Source organism: Pelodiscus sinensis, chromosome 14 (genome assembly GCF_049634645.1).
Source record: "Pelodiscus sinensis isolate JC-2024 chromosome 14, ASM4963464v1, whole genome shotgun sequence".
NCBI lineage: Eukaryota > Metazoa > Chordata > Testudines > Trionychidae > Pelodiscus > Pelodiscus sinensis.
The window spans coordinates 24,980,996-25,000,828 of NC_134724.1; the positions used below are offsets into that span (position 1 = coordinate 24,980,996).

The 19,833-nt window shown below is 45.2% G+C and overlaps 1 protein-coding gene across 2 annotated transcripts in view; it reads left to right on the forward strand.

Moving 5' to 3' along the window:
- Positions 1 to 19,354, forward strand: part of LEO1 (LEO1 component of Paf1/RNA polymerase II complex) — a 64,113-nt gene extending 44,759 nt beyond the window's left edge. Inside the window, exons 13-14 of one of the 2 annotated variants that reach the window (XR_012895762.1) lie at positions 11,393 to 11,450; positions 11,549 to 19,354. The gene's annotated coding sequence lies outside the window, so the exon portion shown is untranslated. Of the gene's footprint in view, positions 1 to 11,392 lie in introns of both variants that reach the window. The other variant, XR_012895761.1, reaches the window with a different exon arrangement.
- Positions 19,355 to 19,833: the final 479 nt, after the last annotated feature.

Genomic DNA, 19,833 nt, shown 5'->3' on the forward strand with positions numbered 1-19,833 from the left:
CAGATTGTTTAGCATAAGTTGTTAGCATGTATGTCAAGGTGAAGTGGCCCATTAATGCACCTCCAGTCATAGGAGAGAAAGAAGGGATAGAAGTGAAAAGGCAGGTAGGGGAGGAGACTTGGTGAGTTATAGATTCTTGTAATAAGTCGTAAATCAGTGTTTCTGTTTAATCCCTGATTTTTAGTGTCTACCAAAGTTAGGAATTTAAGCGTTCAGGCTCATCTTTTGAAAGTGGTGGGTGGGTTTTCCTTGAGGAACCGGACTGTTGGCTCAGATATAGAGTGAGCACTTTGTGAAAGGTGTTCTCCCATGTGTGTTGTTGTGTGTTCGTCTTTTATCATTTGCCTGTGCAACGTCATTGGAAACCATGATTGTGTGGTTTCACTCACATAGATATTACTGCAGGGCTACTCAACTTTGGAAGCCTTGGAGGCCACAGTATTCACAGCACATGCCTAGGGCTGCAACATAAGTGTGGTTGCATATACATGCAAATGTATGCAAATAGCTTCTTTCACATTGATGGGCACGAATACAAAGATTAAGGCAACACTACACAACACACAGGCCCTAATTAAGTCCATTCTGCTGATATTAATAAAATGCAAAATATATCTGATTTCCACCCACACAGCACTTTTAATGAGCAATGACAGTCCAGGAATGTAACTACTAAAACACATATTAAAAGAAGACCATTATATTGACTACTTTTTTGTTTTGGTTCCCACCCGGGGGCTGCGTGTTGAGCCTCATGTAAACCCAAACCACATTGCAGGCTGCATGTTGGGTAGCTCTGCATTAATTAATCATTTAGGCTGAATCTGCATTTGCTGGCTGGCTAAGTTAAAGCAGGCCTTAGTTAGATCCAGCCTACCCGATTTGTGCAGCTTTCTGGGTATCTGTAGATTGGATGTGGGACGCGAACCCGAAGTTAATTTGGAAGATCCAAAGGAAATTTTGCAGAGAATCTGCACAGATGTCAGTCTTCCCTGTGTATCACTGGCTCGGAAGTTTTGTGTCTGAAAACCTTGATCATGTATGTTGAATTGCAGGGACCCAGTGTACATTTGTGTACTTGAAAATCCCTTATCTGCCATTCACCCTTGTGATAAGGACTGGGTTTTCCATAGTAGCAGCATTTGGCCTTCTATGGTGCTGAAGTCACAGAGTGCTCACAGATACATAATGTCCTATACTGGGTTCTTCTTAGTGCTCCTGAGTATTTACCTAAGAGGCAGTTAAACAATGGTGTAGACATATTCTCAGTTTTTAAATCCTTAAAATAGAACTCTTTGTCTCAAACACGATTTCTGCTGAATAGACAAAAGGATTAGGCATGGCCCATGTGATTGTGATGTAGGATTAACTTTTTGGATTGGGCCCTGGTAGAAGCTGCTGAGTAGTTTTCCCCACTCCTTTTTTAGCACCTGAGTAATTTATTCTCTAAAGTGGATAAAATAACCCAGCTGTGGCTTTGCTAGTCTGGAGAAGCAGTGTTAAAAGCAAAGCCAGGCATTTCATTGCCTTTCTTAAAGCATCTCTGTGTCGTGAATGAAAACCTGCCACGTCCCCACCCTGATCTTCGAACAGTACTGATAGCATGACCAAATGATATTGAGATGCCAGACCAAATAGGTTAGTTACAGGTAACCTAATCCCGCAATAGTGAAAGGGAACGGACTTGAAAATGAGAAGGTCATGCTGAATTGCTTCTCTGGTTTCCCAGCCTTTTGAAAAGGAGTTTTAACCTCAGAGGTTGAGTCCCAGTGTGCATCCTTTTTAGCAACCAAAGCTAAAATTAAGACACACTGGTAAATATTTATAGTAGACAGTGTCAGATTCTAATCCTCACCAGGTCCTATTGCTCTCACTTCTCTCATTGCTCCACTCTGTGCTCTGAAATGGCTAGGTGCCTTTCCTTCACAGAAGGGAGAAAGAATAATAGAACTGTAAATAGAATCAGCTGTAGTTAGGTCACTGCTTCAGAGTGTTTGTGAAGTTTCACTCCTGACTAAAGCTGAATCAAAAACAAGCTGACAGGGAAACGAAAAGCTAGTGGAAGGTAATCCCTGTCGAAGGGATACCTGCATTGTGCAGTGAGTTATTATTGTAGCAGCAATCAGGTTTAAATCCTTGTGCGTGCCATTCATTTTGGTAACAGATGCAGGCTTTGTACAGCTAATTATGCAGTTGTGCCAGAGCTTTCCTCCAAGGGGTCTGGGTCCTGGGCTCCTACGTAGCAATGCTAACTTTCCCCCTGCATGAAAAAACAAAGCTGCAAGATATAAACATTCAAAATGAATTGTTAGTTTGTGTACGTTAGTTGGCTCCGAAACATACTGAACAAACTCTACTAATCTTTCATTTGTGTCAGGTGACTGTACAGACAGAGAAAAACAGGGCTTTCTCACTGTTGACTTTTGGGGGCATTTTGCTTTGATGATGGTAAGGAAGCTGAAAGAACAAAAATCTGCTCCTTTCCCGTAGTAGCACAAGGCATGTGCTGCTTCTGTAACAGGCAACAGCAATTCTGAGAGCATGTGGAAAGGTGGCTGCATATGGGAAGAGAGCACAGAAAACCAAGGGGTCACAATTTCATTGGCATAGAAAAGCAGTAGGGAAAATTTGCCATCTCTTGGGCTGGAAGGATGGTTCATGTAATTACTTTGCTGTATCCAAATGAAAACCAGAAACCATCTGTTAAGTGGTGTGATCCTTCCCTGGACAGTGGAGGGGAAACCAAGTTGGGCACGTCTAGGGTCAGGAATGCATAAGGAGGGAGCAGCAGCTTTTGACCGTGCCCCATTAGTAGATCCAGCAGAAGCCCTGTCCTTCTGTACATTGAGGTTCAGGGTAGGTGGAGCTATTGTCCAAGCAGAACAAAGAGGAGGACACTGCCAGTTACCTCATTTTATTTTTCCACATGGGGTTTTTACACACAAGAGGATGCAAGTTTCTCGCTAAAGCCTCATGTCTGGGGGAAACTGACTCACTTCTGATTGTACAGGTCGGACCTCCTTATCTGGCATCCTTAGGACCTTAGTGGTCCTGAACAATGGAGTTTGCTGGTCAATGGGAGGTCCAGGCTCCATACCAAGCTCTAGGCTCTGCTTGTGGGGTGTGGGGCTGTGCTCCCTGCCGTTCCCCACCGTGCCAGGCCCCAGCAGTGGCTGTGCCCTCCCCCCTTTGCCACGGCGCTGGACCAGGCTGCGTATCCCGCTGCCTCCAGCCCCAGCAGTGGCTGTGCCCTTCCCCCTTTGCCACGGCGCTGGTTCAGGCTGCGTGCCCCGCTGACTCCAGCCCCAGCTGGGGTTGAGCTCCCCACCACCAGCCCTGGCCAGGAGGGCACTCCTGCACTGCACCAGCCCTGACTGAGGCTGTGCTGCTCTCACAGACCCAACTGAGGCTGTGCGGCTGCTTGCTCAGCCCTGGCCAGGGCTATGCTTTCCCCCGCACTGGGGCTGAGCCCCCCCACTGCCAGCTGAGCCTGGGCTATGATTCTGAATCTGGCCAGCCAGACTTCTCTGGGCTGGAGCATGGATGTTGCCAGACCAGAGAGTCATGGATTTTAGAGGCTCAACCTTAATAAGCTAAATACATGAACAAAAGATGATGTGGGGCCTCTCGTCCTGGTATAAATCAGAAGCAACTCCCCTTTAATCAATGGTATTTAATTGGTTGTGCGAGACTGGAGCAAGGCGTGTGTCAGGCCTGTCATTTGTCCTGTTGGTCCTGTGCTACTCTAGTTGGGCTTCTGTACCCTCATTCATCAGCTAACCCCCTGGCTTTCATAAGCCAAAGGAACATTCCAACATCCCAAGATGTAAGGTACCCAGCTATTAGAAATGCCACTGAGCCAGTATTTAACAAAGTAACAAAAATTGCCTTGGTGTAAAAGCAAAATTAAAACCAGAGCACATTGAGTTAATCCTGAGGCCCTTCCTCAGACAAATTCCCTTCCACTGGGAGTGGTATTAGGAAACTAACCTGACACCTTGCTCTCCTGCTGACAACCTTGTGCATAATTTTTTATCTAGAAATATATTTAGCAAGGATCATGTCCCTTAAGTAGCAAACAAAGCTGAAAGGTTTGCTATGTCAGAGCTGATGTTCTTCTGACATTAAGGACACACAGTTTGCTGTCACGCTGGCAAAAAAACAAAATACAAAAACCTAGCAGTGAGAGAGAGCACAGCAAAGGAGAACTACAGCAAAAGCTTCCTTTCCTCTTTTATAAACAAATCCTGTTTACTAGTTAGCCTAGAAGGGGGGACAGGAAGATGAGTTAACTTTGCAATAGGGCCTCAATATTTCATTTGCTTTGAATGACAATAGCCAAGACTCGCCCTTTCTTCATGTTTTTAGATGCTTGGGTTTCCTGCAGCCGTATGTGCCTCGTCTCAAGTTGGAAGGTTGTTGTGTGCTTTCTCTTTTCATGAGTGTCCTGAATTGGTTTTGTTTTTAAAAATAAACCCATCTCTGCATTTGGCAGCCCAAATGTCATTACAAGCAGCAGTTATGCTGTAGGCTTTGATGGGGCAGCCAGTGGACTATTGCATGAAACATAGCAAGGGGCAAGAAAATGGAATTTCTGAGATGAGTCAGCAAAGAGAATTTGCCGAGAGTTTGGTAAAATCTTGAGGGGCTCTTTTTCTTCCTCCCTTTCCATCTCTCTTGTCCTCCTTTATGGCTCCTTTCTCAGTTGGATCCTGTTTTCACTTTACATGTTAGTCCCAGGCAACCTCATTTCTTTACCTCCCATTTCTAAGAGATCTCACGTCTTTCTTTGCAGTCCTGACTTCTCTATTTCTTCAGGAGTTAAACTGCTTTTCCAGCATATCAGGCTGGATGTCCAACCACAACTCAAAGTCCTACTGACTTTAAGTGGAACTTAGGAGCTTTTGAAAATTATACCCTTGATCACGTTACCTGCTAAATGCATATGTAGTCTCATCAGTCACGTAGAAAGGGATTACTTCCTCTCTGCTCTGTGATGTGATACTTCTGTTCAAAATTATACTGGTTTTTTTCCTGCTGTCAATTAAAAATTCATCGCATTTGCTGCCCATTGACACTTCTAGGCCTCCTTTGGCATTAGTTCTTTCTAGCTATTCTGTTGAATAACCTTTTCTTTCAAGATGCGTGGTATTAGCTTGCTTGTTTGTTTTTGCCTGTGATGACACTCATTTGATTTCCTGCCCTGTGTCTAACCACAGTCCCCAATGTATTATTCTCTTGTTGTTCATGTTACCTTCTGTTTTTGTATCATCTGAGGATCTTTAAAGGGGTGAGGGCTTGTTAACTTGCAACATCAGAAGAATGTCTCATGTTCACTGAGAGAGTATAATTCTTCCAACAACTCTTCAGTGCATCTGAAAGATTTTTGTGATGCTTGGTTGAACTAGTAAATAGGGAAACAAATATTTGAGCATCCTGTCTTCTCCTCTCCGGATTTTTAGGCCAAAGTCTGTTAGCAAAAGTCCCCATGGCTAATCTCAACTGTCACGATAAGGGAAAGGGAGAACTGATCTCTCAGGTAGCCAGGACTCAAACTGCCAGAGGGCTAAGTAGTTTAATGACAACTTCTTCAGTTGGTCCTGGAAGAAGAAGGGAAGGGAGTGCAGCCTTTGGAAAATTAGGCTGATGTGTTTCTGCAGCTAGCCCCTTCAAGCAGGTGTGTAGCTGGGTCCTACACCAAAAGCAGGAACATTAACCAAGCTTTTTGGTAACAGATTCATTAGACTGATTCTAAGAGTGAGTCTACACAGCAAATATGGTGCATAGACTACTCCACCTGAGCTAGCTTGAATCCAGCTAGCATGGGTAACAATAGCACTGAAGACTGCCCAGAGAGGATTTCAGAGCAGTCTAGCAAGCTGAGCATGTATCCAGAGACCAGGCTAGATGTACACTGTCTGTGTTGCTCTGCTGTCACTGTTAATCTATGGCAAGCTTGTGCACAGTACCTGCTGTGTAGATGGACCCTAACAAGTATACCTAGCCACTATTAAGGCCTAAGAGAGACCTGCATAGTTAGATTTCCTTTGGGTCAGAATATTTCACTGGCCAAAATAATCCAATGCTGAAGTAAACCATCTAGCAGATTTGATTTCTGCTTTACTCTGTGCGCATAGTAAATGGGATCTATTTAGGGTGATGACTATATTTATACTTAAAGATTTGACTCCCAAAAGGCCTGAGTTGCCAGGGTTTTGTCTGGCTTTAGGGAGTACCACTAAGAGACTACAACTGCACCCTAAATCTTTCTCTTCTGTAACCTGTGTTTGGGCTATATGAACAAAGAGGGATTGTTTCCATTGGCATTTGTCATCATCATTCTCTCTTTAATGCTTTTCTTTTGTTTTCCTTCTGTAATATCGTGAGCTCTTTGAGACGAGAGAGGAAACAACTTTCCTTTCTTGCAAACCTAGAGAAGCACCAATCATATGGGGAATCAAACAGACAAAAGGAAACTCTGAAATATGTTCTGTTATGAATACCCAGCAAAAGCCAAGGGACTTTGCCCAGTTCAGTGAGTTTGACTGCAGTTCAGTGAGTCAGTCATATATAATAATATACATTGACACCCAGAGTCTTTGGATCACTTTGGAGTTTATTTTTATGCTACTTTCCTCTCCATATGTAGGGACACTGCCTAGTATCCCTTGAATTGTCTCTTGATTTTTTCCCCAATCTGCTAGCAACATGATATGTGCTAGCTGCAACATGCCACATGGTTACTAGAGCCGGCTAAAATTTGAAGTTTCTGTTTTGTGGGGCATTCTGAGATTCTGAAAAAATTTTCTTTCCAGTTTACAACAAAACCCAGAAATAGAAAGGAAATTCAGAGAATCCCAAATCAAACCCATGTGCTGGGACTTGGCTGGGCAGAAACAAAATTCCTTTTTCTGTTGTTTTTTGTCTTTGCCAGATGGATAGTAAAATCTCTGCATAGGAAGGAATGAGCTATCGAACCAAACCCTCTAGTCCTTACAACAGCAGAACTCCCACTGAAGTCCATGTAACTTTGCCAGAGAACAAAGGTTGTGTAAGGACGTTGTGACTTGGCCTCTAGTTAATAAAATATAGCAGCATTTGGATAAAATAAATGGGATCCTCTACTAAACCAAAGTAGTTACATTTTTAGTGTCTGAAGGCTGCATTTACCTGATCGCAAGCAGCAAAACAGATTTTCATTGGCTTTTCTTCCACTATAAGGTAATCTGGACGCTGTTGCCAGTGACACATAGACTCCACTGAGCTCTGCGTGCCCGTTCTGGCAAAGATCAACAGTGCTGTCTGCCAGCTAGCCAAATGTCTGGGGGCATCGACACCTGGATGAAGAGCAGCTGGCTAAAACTAAATTGGGCCAAGGGGGAAGTTCTGTTGGTGGCATTGGATTAGCAATCTGGAGAATTTGCGGCCTCTCTCTGGGCGAGGAGACCGCAGGAAACCGGACAGTGTGCAGGAAACGATCGACCTTGAAAAGATTCCAACCAATTCCCAATGCAACGTTCCACCTGCTTAGCTCATTAGCCTGGTGGTGTGCTCCTATGCTGGCTTCCTGCTGAATCAGATTTTAGGCTTCAATCCTGACCTAACAATTTCCCAAAGTTCTCCACCATCTCTGTAAACCTTGTTTAGCCATGTTGTGTGCTCCTCTGCTCCTGGATCCCTCACTTCTCACCTCAAGCAACTCCTGTACTTTCTGTGCTGCAAATCTGCTGCTGCCACCTCTTCTGCTGTCTTGTTTTCTGTTGTTGTTTTCCGTTCACTTCCCCCACCATTTTATTTCTACGGTTTCCTGATTTTTTGGCCAGTTGGGGGAGTTTCCTCACTTAACTAATCATTGCATTTAGAACCATCATGATGTCCACTTTGACCATAGACAGGATATGCTATTTGTTCTATTGTGTCAGTAGTTTACTGCCCCACTTCACAATGTAATATTGACTAGTAGTTACTTTATAATTAAACCATAAAACAAGGCAGGTTATGTGCTTCTAAATAATTAGAATATGGCTCTGGTGATGGTAGTTGGAAGACACAGAGATAGTGATTTTAACCATAATGATTGTTCATGCAGAAATGTGTTGCTACAGCTTGTGGTGTTTTAGTTATAATAATACTTAATGCTGAGCACTTAGCACTTTACAAACATTAACCAATTAATCTGCACAATTTTCCTGTAAAGGAAATGAGATTAGACAGGAAAGTTAAGGCTAGGTAATATTTATTAGACTGGCATATCATCACTGTTTTACAACATGAAATAGAATTTTGTATGCATTTACTGAGCATTCTGAATTGGTATGACATGACCTGCGGCCAGTCAATAAGCTCCAACTGCGTCTTGAATTTTACACCATTTCATAATGTTCTCACGTTCTCCTGTAACATGATGTTCACAGCCTGTTATTATGGGGATGCTTGTACTTGTTCAGCTCCATTTTACAATTCCTTATGAGCATCAAAGAAAGTCAGGATTCAGACCTGTGCTTGGAAAATGCCCCAACAGCACATAAAACCAGGGTGTGACAGCCTGGTACAGGTCCAAAATAGTTCTTTTTCTTCTGTTTGAGCAAATACCATGTGGTGTCCGGTAAACGGTCTGTACTCAGCCATACTCAGCATCTGAGGCAGCTTGACTGTCCATTTTTCTCTACTAATTAGAAATAATTTAGCCTGCCTACCCTTGCAAAATAAACTTTCTTTAAAAGGCAGTTTACTATTTTCCCCCTGAAACTCTGCTAAAACATAGAATCATAGAATCATAGAATAATAGGACTGGAAGGGACCTTGAGAGGTCATCGAGTCCAGCCCCCCGCCCTCAAGGCAGGATCAAGCTCCGTCTACACCATCCCTGACAGATGTCTATCTAACCTGTTCTTAAATATCTCCAGAGAGGGAGATTCCACCACCTCCCTTGGCAATTTATTCCAATATTTGACCACCCTGACAGTTTGGACATTAGGAAAAAATTCCTATCTAAACCTCCCCTGCTGCACTTTAAGCCCATTACTCCTTGTCCTGTCCTCAGAAACCAAGAGGAACAAATTTTCGCCTTCCTCCTTGTGACACCTTAACATATTCATGGTTAAAGTCTATCCAACTATTTAAAATTATCTTCAGCTTAAGCCTAGGTTTGGTTTTACATGGAATTATGTTAATTTAATTAATTTCTTTATATGACAAATGCATGCTAAAATACAGCATGTTTTTTCAGTAATAGCAGGAGGAAACCCATTTGTTAACCTAACAGAGAACAAAAGTGCATCTTTGGTTTTATAATTTATGCCTAATTAATTTTGACACCAAGTTATCAATTACTAACCAAAATCATTTCCTGTTAGTTCTGTACACCTGAATCAATTATTTCCAAACTCCTTCCACTCACATTGAAAAATCATTATGCATTAAATGACTAAAGCATAGGCATATGCTTACTGCATGTTTTATTGGATCACCTGCCATGATATTCATTATTACTGCTGAAGATTAATTTGTGTTGCCAAACCTGTGGGTATCTAGCACTAAATGTGTATAAGCATCCAAAATGTCAAGTTCTTATCCAGACCTTTGGGAGCAATGTAAACATTCCTCTAAATTAAGCATCCTTGGTTGGTCAGTCCCCTTGTACAGATACACTTTCATGTGCTATCTTGACACATCTGCTTCTCATCCCCTATTATGTACATCTAAAAACGCACCCCAAGTCAAAACAAAGTAGTTCCCTTTTGAGAGTGTTTCACCACTTGTCATATGGTAGCAAATTTTAGCACAAAAGTCTTGATGAGGTTGTTGATTTTGGCAGGCATGTAAAGATGACTTGAAAATTACTGAGGTCTGAAGAGAGCAATGCAGCGATACAATGCAGCTGGTTCAGAGGCATCCAAGTGGGTGTACAGCCCAAAGCTGCGGGGGGGGGCTCGGGCAGCGAGGCAGCCCAGGCGCGCCTGGGCTGCTCCGCTGCCGGCTTCCCCGCAGCTTTGCAAAGCCGGGAGGGGGGGGGTGGGGGCTCAGGCAGTGGGGCACCCCAGGCGTGCCTGGGCTGCTCCGCTGCCAGCTTCCCCGTGGCTTTGCAAAGCCGCGGGGGAAGCCGGCAGCGGGACAGCCCTGACGCCCCGCGGCTGTCCCGCTGCCGGCGTCCTCAGAGGCTTTGCTCCCCGTCTCCCTGGTCTGCTGGTCTCCAGCAGACCAGGGAGACGAGGAGCAAAGCCGCGGAGGACCCAGGCGGCGGGACCGCGGTGCGTCTCGGTCCGCCGCCCGTGTCTTCCTGGTCTGCTGGGGTGGGGGGGTGCGCAGCTAGTACGCCCCCCCCCCCAGCAGACTAGGCTTTTCTCCGGACGCCTGTGGCAGAGCAGCTGGGGTGCTGCTGGTTGGTCCCGCAGCGCCGCTCTGGGCGCTACTGGTCCAACCCAGGAGCACCCCAGCTGCTCTGGTCCTGATTCAGCCGCTGCTGGTCAGTTTCAGCAGCGGCTGAATCAGGACGCCTGGGGCAAAGCAGATGGGGTGCTGCTGGGTTGGTCCAGTAGTGCCGAGGAGTGGCGCTACTGGAGCAACCCAGCAGCACCCCAGCTGCTCTGCCCCAGGCGTCCTGATTTAGCCGCTGCTGAAACTGACCAGCGCTGACTACAGGAAGCCCGAGGCAGAGTTGCTCTGCCCCGGGCTTCCTGGAATCAGCTGCTGATCAGTTTCAGCAGCAGCTGACTTGGGGACGCTTGGGGTTCTTAAGTTGATTCTGTATGTAAGTCAGAACTGGAGGTCAGTTTCAGCAGCGGCTGAATCTGGACGCCAGTTCCGACTTACATACAGATTCAACTTAAGAACAAACCTACAGTCCCTATCTTGTACGTAACCCGGGGACTGCCTGTAGAATAAGAAGAATAAAACCATTTTTGCATTATTTTCTTGGGAACAGTCCCCTTCCCTTGTTGCAGTGCAACCATAGCTTACTCTTTATTGTCTTGAAAAGTATTTCAGTGGCTCGTGAGTCAATATGTAAATACAGGCAGTCCCCGGGTTACATGGATCCGACTTACATCGGATCCCTACTTACAAATGGGGTGAGGCAATGCCGCACTAGCTGCTTCCCCCCAACAGACCAGGGAGACGCGAAGCTAGCCCTCTCCCCCCGCCCCCCCAGCAGACCACGTTGATGCGGAGCGGCTTTTCTCAGCAGATACCTCAGCTTGAGAATAAAGGACTGAGGGAAGTGAGGTGTGGGAGAATAAAACTGAGCTCTGGAGAAATGTTTGGCTGGAGTTTCCCCTACAATATGTACCAGTTCCGACTTACATACAAATTCAACTTAAGAACAAACCTACAGTCCCTATCTTGTATGTAACCCGGGAACTGCCTGTACGGTGAAGGATTTTCTCTCTTGCAGGATGGTAGAGCCAGGTCATGAAGAGGATTGTTCACTTATGGCCAGACTTTCTAAAGAGGTCAGTATCCAGGAGCTCTCCCTGAGAACGCTAGGATGTTGAGCTCTTTGGAAAATGTGACCTTTTTTCTTTTTTTCTTTTTCTTTTTAAATGTACAGTCTAGGCCAGGCCTGGGAAAAATATGGCCTGCGGGCTGAATCCAGCCCACCAAGCCACCGGATCCAGCCCACAGGCGCTGCAGAGACCCCTAGACAGGCTCCCCGGTTGCTTTGCCCCACCCACACACCACTCAGAAACGCAGCTGTGGGCGGTTTTTCTTTAAAAACTGAGAGTCTGGAGTGGAGGGGGGCTGCTCCCACCCCCAGCACATTCCCATTGGCTGGTTACTGGCCAGAAACTGGCCAATGGGAGCTGCCTGTTTCAATAACAGGCAGCCATGAAGCACAAGGGCTCCAGAGCACATGGCTGCAGCCTGCTGGAGGGCAGGAAGGCTGATTCAGGAACTGTTTCTGGCTGGTAAGTCTCCTGACAGACCCTACCTTTGGCACCCGAGGCCCTCCCTTCCCCAACCCTCTGCCCACCACTCCTTCCCCCCCCACTCCGTGTACTCAAATCCTCTGCCCCCCTCCTGTACCCATACCCCCTCTGAGATCCAGCACCCCAATCCTCTGCTCCAGATCAGAGCCTCCTTCTGCGCTAGCTCACAACCCAAATCCCTACCCCCTCCTGTACCCCAATTCTCTACCCCTAGGTTACAATCCAACCCCCTCTACCCCAGTCCAGTGCCCCAGGTCACAACTGCCTCCTTCACCCAAACTCCCTCCCTTACCGCAAGCTCCCTTCTGCATCCAACCTCTATCCCAGACCCTGCACCTCCTCTATTAATATAATGAAAGAGTGCGACCCTCGACCACTTTCCAAATTCGTGGAGTGGCCCCCTATCAAAAATTATTGCCCACCCCAGGTCTAGGCAGCGATATCTCTGTTTCTTTTACTGTCAGTAATTTTCACTACTTTCAGTGCCTGGTGTAGTTTGTCTTTCAGTGTGCGTCAATAGACATTCAGTTTGTTCTCTAAACTCAGACACTATGTAAACTGGAAGGGCAAATACTCAGTAGATGATCTGGTGACCTATGACAATCTGGTGTCCACACTGATATAGTTAATCCTGCTTTCAGTACTGCTGATCATTAGGTGCGGGTGATCCTTCTGCAGACTTTCTTTAGTCAATGGGTTCGTTCTTATAGTATATCTACACTGGAGCTGGAAGACTTAATTTCTAGTGTGATGGGGCTATAACAGCATTAGTGCTGACTGAGCTAACATACTAAAAATAGAAGAGCAGCCGCGGCAACATAAATGGCAGGAGAAGCTAGCTACCCGAATACCTCCTGAGTGCCTCACAAGGGTATGGACATGGGGCAGCTATCTCCTCCTGCCACTTGCACTGCGGAGACTAAACTCAGTGGGGTCTAGCACAGATAAATCTCTTTAAGTTGGAATTCATACCTCCAGCTCCAAGTGTAGATGCGGCCTTAAATAGTGCTGTCCTTTTTATATCTGAGAGATCCCAGAGGGTGGTTTTGGACAGTTGCCCTTCCCAACTGAGCAGCCATCCCATGTGAGGGACCAAAAGATCTGTCTTGCCACCTCTCTTGCTTAATGTGTAGCTAAGAGTTATGAGGAGAGTGAGTTAGGAGACATGAGTTTTGGTGCCTTCAACCAGCTTTTTGTGTCCCTCTCTCCCCACCCACCTGGAATGGGCGAGTGTTTTGCCCAGTGTCAGAGAGACTGGAGCATGGATGAGAAGAATGATCCTGTGGTGAGGGTATTCACCTAAAACTTGAGAGATTTGGGCTCAATTTCCTTCATCATCACCATTACCATTACCTACCCTCTGTGCCTCCATTCCTTCTCTGTTAAATGGGGGTAAATCCCTGCTTCACCGGAGTGTTGAGAGGATACATACATGGAAAACTGTGAGGTATACAGATATGAGAGGGAGGAGGGGCCATGTAATTGCCTCATATAGATGAGACCTAGTTTGGTGAAGGTCATGCTAGAGAAAACTGAGATGCTGCGGGCTGGAAGATACAGGGCGGATTATGTCCTGCCCACCTGCAAGCTGTCACTCAGGTGTACAGCTGAAGGGCCCAGCTGCTGAGGGCTATTTATTTAACCTTACGGTCATTGTTTGTATTTGTATTACATCAGTCAGAATCAGAGCCACGTTGTGCTGGAAGCTGCACAACCACAAATTCATAGCCCTTGCCCTGAAAAATGGACATTTGTGCCTCACTATGGTGTTGCAACCTCTTCTGAAAGCAGGTCATGGAAATGCCGTTCAGCCTTTGACACCAAGAGTAAGCTATTACCACGCACATCACGGTGGGTATGTCTACACTGCCCCCCCTTGCGCAAAAAATATGCAAATGAGGCAAAGCGTGGAATATCGCCACACCTCATTGGCATAATTAATGAGGCTCCGTTTTTGCACAAGAGGCTTTCCTGAAAAAGAGGAAGAGCGGCTCTTGTGCAAAAGCAGGGTTTTGTGCAAAAATGGAGCCTCGTTAATTATGCAAATGAGATGTGGCAATATTCCATGCTTTGCCTCATTTGCATATTTTTTGAGCAGGTGTAGACATAGCCATAGAGCTATCTCATAGTTCACTGGAAGCTGCAACTGGTGTGGAGTACTGCTTCCTGCTTGCTGAGCACGTGACTCTAGAGCTGTGGCGTCTCCACCGGCTGGCTGTTGAGTTTAGGGTGGAGTTTAAAGGTGTGGGGGTTTTACCTCAAACAAAGACACACTTAAAATGCCTGGGACTAGCCTTCAGAGGGCATGTCTACACAAGGTAATTATTTCAAAATAACTATATTCGACTTAACTCCCAATTTTACAAAATCGAAATAGCGTGTCCCTACTACAGGGAAGCTTCAAAATTAGTCTGGGGCAGACTCAGTTAATGTGGACGCGCTACCTCGACTTAGAGCCCCAGGAAGCACTGGGGAGTAATTAGTGCGAATGGCTCTGAGGAGTAGTTATTTCAAAATAGCAGCACCGGAGCATCCACACTACCGCTATTTCGAAATAACTATGTTGAAATTAGCGTTATTCCCTGAAAAAAGCAGGAGTACAGATTTCAAACTGAGTGACCCATTTCAAAATAACGGGCTTGGCAGTGTGGATGCTCTACTTGTAAATTCGACCTAAGGGGTGTTGTTTTGAAATAACCAGGGCAGAGAGACCAGAACTTCAGCCTCAATCTCACCCATGTGATTCTGCCATAGGCAGGGGGTGCTGAAACCACGTGTACAGCAGGGCTGCTAAGCGTCAGTGAACCAAACTGAACCCTGTATATCAGCAGTTCCCAACTGTTGGTCCGCCATGAACTGCTGGCTGCCAGGCCACGGCGGTTGCTGGAGATTTTACCCAGTGGCGCCGCTGGGGCTGAGGTGGTGGCAGGAGAAGGCGGAGCAGGAGGCAACTCCCTCCTTTTTCCCCCTCCTGCTTAGGTAAGATGGTGGCTTGGCCAGGGCATCACCTTCCCCTCCCCTCGCCACCTCTACTGCAGAGGAACACACGGTCACAAGCACAGAGGTGACTGAGGAGTGTAAGTTATTGAGAGTCAATAGGTCAGAGGCTGCTAAAAGCACTTCTGAAAATCCTAAGGACACTCAGGAAGTTTGTGGCAATCCAGGGAATCCAACTTCATGGGAATCTTTCTGCTGACTGGACGGGGAGTTGGATGCGCTTAGGGAGAGAGGGGGTGCAAAGCAAGAGGAAGTGCGCACCATACACCAATGGCTGCTCCCCCTGCCCACGCAGCAGTCACGGTCTCTAGAGGGGGCAATCTCGCTCTAGGAAGTGTGGGGGTGGGGACAAATGGGTGTTGAGTGAGGGTGTGGTGGGGTTATGGGGCAAGAGGGTGTTGACATGGGCTGTAGGTGTCAGATTAAAGGGGCACAGGGCACGGGTGTTGGGGTGGGGCTCAAAGGGCGTTAGGTACTTGGAAGCAAGGGGCTGGGTTGAAACTAGGTGGACAGGCAACATTTTCAACATTTTATTTGCGTATTCATTTTTTCTGTAATGACTATGCAAATACATGTTACCAGTCCACCAAAAGTTTGTGATAGGTTTGCTATAAAAGAGGTTGTGAACCACTGGTGTACATGATGGAAACTGCTTCTGCTGCACCCTTTGGCTTGAACTCCTGCTTCCAGCATCTTAAGCACCTTAGGCAGTGATCATGGAAGGTGCCTGAACTGGATCCACTTCTGTGTAGGTGGAAGTTACTGGCAGGGCTTTTCTATGAGGGGCACACATCTTTGAATTCATTGCCCTCCTTGACAGATCCTGAATCTCTAGCCTGCAGGACATGCTATAAAAGCCGTTTCTATGCTTAGGCTTCTGAGGAGCAGGAATGGAACAAGGCCTAGTAAGTAGGGGAGAACATAGGATAGTATTTTAGGAAGGCTTGTCTTTCTGGTTGGTTGGTTTTTTTTCTGTGCTGGTAATTTTTTTGCTTGACTGTTTTTAAAGATTTACTAAGAGCACCGTGAACTAGAAATGGATGCCCTTTTATTTTACAGTTAAAATAAAAAAATACTATCCTGCCATGTGCTGCAGCTGTTGCACACTTTGTACTTCCCTGGTACTTTCTGTCTGAAGATCTCAAAGTGCTTTTTAAAAACAAATGAGTTTGCCTCTTAGCGCCTTGGAGGGAGGTATTGGTATTTCCACATTTTATGGCCACGGGAATGCCCAAGTGATTTTCTCACTCTGCCAGGAAATCCATGGCAAAGCTTGGAGTATATCCAAGATCTCCTGATCACTAGTTCTGCCCCTTAACCACAGATCATCCTTGGAAGGAGCATATTAACCATTCCACCTTAGTTTTGGATTCTCATATCCAACACTGATGTAATGAAGCTATTAGACTAAAGTAGGATTTATCTAGACATCTGATTCCTACCAGCCTGAGTTCTGGGAACAAACAGAAGGGGTCAAACGGAACTTGGGGATGTCCACATGCCTTCCTGAATGCTTTTCAAGCCAGAATTGTGCAAGGCTTACTCTACTTTACTATTGGAGGAGAGATGGGGTGTGAAGAGAGGAGGAAAAAATATGGACGTCAGTGTCAGTCATCTCTCTTCAGTCGTGTGTTTGGCTGCACAAATACTCCCTTTGTGACTCAGCATTAGTAAACTCTGTCTCCTGATGTGGAATGGTTTGCATTAGCCTGTTGATAGAGGAGAAAAAAGTATGTTGTCATATGCAGGAGGTGAAATAGCCTCTGACATTTCAGTTAACTTGTTTAAACAAATACATTTTAAATCCAGTTTTCTTTCAGAGGGCAATGCCCAAGGCTTTAACTCTGTGTGCGGTTGAGCAACACACTGCAGGGGTTCAAGTTGCCCAAACTAGCATACATATAATTCAGTTGAGTTTGAATCTCAGGCGTGGTAAACTCAGGCTTTGATTGTTTTGTCCACCACGGATCAGTCACAATTAGAGGGAACAATATTTTGTTTTTGGTGACCTCTGTACTTCAGCCACAGGATGAAAATGCAATTTGAGTAGACAGATCTGAGCTAGGTTTAATTGAGCTAGCTTGGGTGCTAGAACAGTGCAGCCTTATCAGCCTGCACTTCAGCAAGGTCTAGTTCTGCAAATAATTACCCAGGGATTTAGGCAGGCTTGTACAGTCTGTGCAGAAGCATATGCTACTTCAGTTTTACTGCTCTGGGACCTTTTGTTAGATTAAAGCTTGCTCGGGTATGTCTAATCAAATTGCATTTATATCCTTTAATTGCAGTATAGACATTCACTTCAATAGCTGTGGGGTTGAGCCTGCTCTTTCTTGTTTCTGCAGACCAGTATAATGTTAACACTCGACATTGCTATCAGTCTTTCCACCTGAAAATCTCAAAGTGCATTCCTACACTAACTGTGTTTGAGAACAGAAAAAAAATGAACCAATCGGGGTGCAAGTGATTGTGTCACGCAAGTGAATCGCGAAATGGATTCACTTGCATGCATTGTGGACACCCTTCACATTCATGCAAGGGATTATGTCAGAACAAGTGAATGACAAGAGGACACTGAACAGAGAACCCTAGTCAGTAGTAATAGTTCTCAGACGAGGTTCAGTGAGTCAGTGAATATGACCTAGAGAAACTCAGCCCAGATGGATGCATAGACAGAGGACCAGAAAAAGGCCCACAGTCACAGAGGACTCCATCAGCAGCCCTCTTCCATCAAGCTTTCTCCTGACAGAAGCTGTACTTCCCTTTCTATCCACAGAATAGGTCTGGAGTGGCAACAGCTACTTCTGCCATTGACCTTGTGTTTACACCTTCCCTTTAAAAGGATTTCTTTAGTATTAGTCATGTCATATTCAAAGCCCTTCTGAGCCTGGGCCTCTCCACTGAAGCTACGACCAAGAGGGCTGGTTGTGACAGACACTGGGGTCTGGACTGAATACACTGAACAGGGATCCGAAGGAACAATAATCATCCCCTGCCAACAAGGTTGCACTTGGCTTTTGCATCTTGATCCAGATGGTCAAAAGAGCCACATTTTCAAGCTCCTCACCCAGCTGCTCCCATTGTCGTGCTTATGGTCAGCTTTTTCTGAAGAGCTTAGTAGATACGATGTTCTGTCCCTCTGAAGGTCTGGCTATTTAATTTGGTGCCTAAATGGGAGATGAGCATGCTTGAAAATCAGACCATTAGGGTGGAAAGGTTCTAGATTATATACCAATCCACTCAGGGCTCTGTTGTCATTACTTTTACCCAGAACCTGTACCTCTTCCTTTGCCAATTCATAAATTCCCATGCGGAATAATCCTAAATTCCACACTTAACAATGCTCTGTGGCTTTGATCCAGCTACTGTGGATATTTATTTCTATGATAATTAATTGAATTGGTGTGGCTTTGAAGGATCTTGAAAGGGGAGGAAAGTTTTGTGCCACTGGCTGTCTTGCGTGCAGGAGTTGTGCACGGTAAGCAACTCAGAGGTATAAGATTAAAAAGAGAGAGAGAGTCTGTGAGAGGAACCTTCACACATATGACACAAATGAATTCATTTCTGTCCAATGAATTGCTGCAGGAAGAGCCAAAAGGCTTACAAAGCAAGCTGTGTGCCAGAACGTGCCTGCATGATGGTGACTGATTTCAGAGCAGCCAGCCCCTCCCAGCCTGCCTGCTCTGTTATAATTCAGACTGATGCAGTTAATCAATCCCCAGGTCCCTTGTTTTATGGAGAACTTCATCAAAACTATGAGCTTTGCACAGTTAAGCTGATAGGAGACAAACCTTGCCTGAAACCAGGCATTCCAAATCTATAATTAGCATTAATTGTTAATGGATTTTCCATGTGTGAGAACCCCAACTACTTAAAACTGTCCCTACAGTTAGAATGAATTCTCCAGTGAACATACAAATATCCATACTGGGTCAGACCAAAAGTCCATCTAGCCCAGTATCCTGTCTTCCAGCAGTGTCCAATGCCAAATGCTCCAGAGGGAGTGAACAGAACAGGTAATCATCAAGTGATCCCTCTCCTGTTATGTATTTCCAGCCTCTCACAAACAGACACCACTCCTTAATAGCCATTGATGGACCTAACCTACATGAATTCATCTAGTTCTTTTTTAAACCCTATTAAAGTCCTGGTCTTCACAACATCCTCTGGCAAGGAGTTCCACAGATTGACTGTGCTCAAGAATGAAGAAAAACTTCCTTTTGTTTTTTTTAAATCTGATACTTAATCATTTCATTTGATGACCCCTAGTTTTTATGTTATGGGAAGAAGTAAATAACTTTACCTTATTCATTTTTCCACATCAGTCATGGTTTTATAGACCTCTATCATATCCCCCCCTTAGTCTCTTTTTTCTAAGATGAAAAGTCCCAGTCTTTTTAATCTCTCTTCATATGGGACCTGTTCCAGACCCCTAAACACTGTTTCCCTTTTCTAAACCTTTTCCAATGCCAGTATATTTTTTGGAGATGAGGCAACCATAACTGTATGAAGTATTCAAAATGTGGATGTATCATGGACTTATACAGAGGCAGTAAGATATTCTCTGTCTTCTTCTCTATCCCTTTTTTAATGATTCCTAATATTCTGCTTACTTTTTTTTGGGGGGGGGGGGGACGACTGGTGCTGCACATTAAGTAGATGTTTTCAGAGAACTCTATCCACAATGACTCCAAGGTCTTGCTCTTAAGTGGTAGTAGCTACATTGGTCCCCATATTTTGTATGTATAGATGGGATTATTTTTTCCTGTATGTATTACTTTACATTTATCAACATTAAATTTCATTTGCCATTTTGTTGCCCAATCGCTTAGTTTTAGGAGATCTTTTTGAAGCTCTTCACAGTTTGCTTTGGTCTTAACTATCTTGAGCAGTTTAGTATCATCTGCAAATT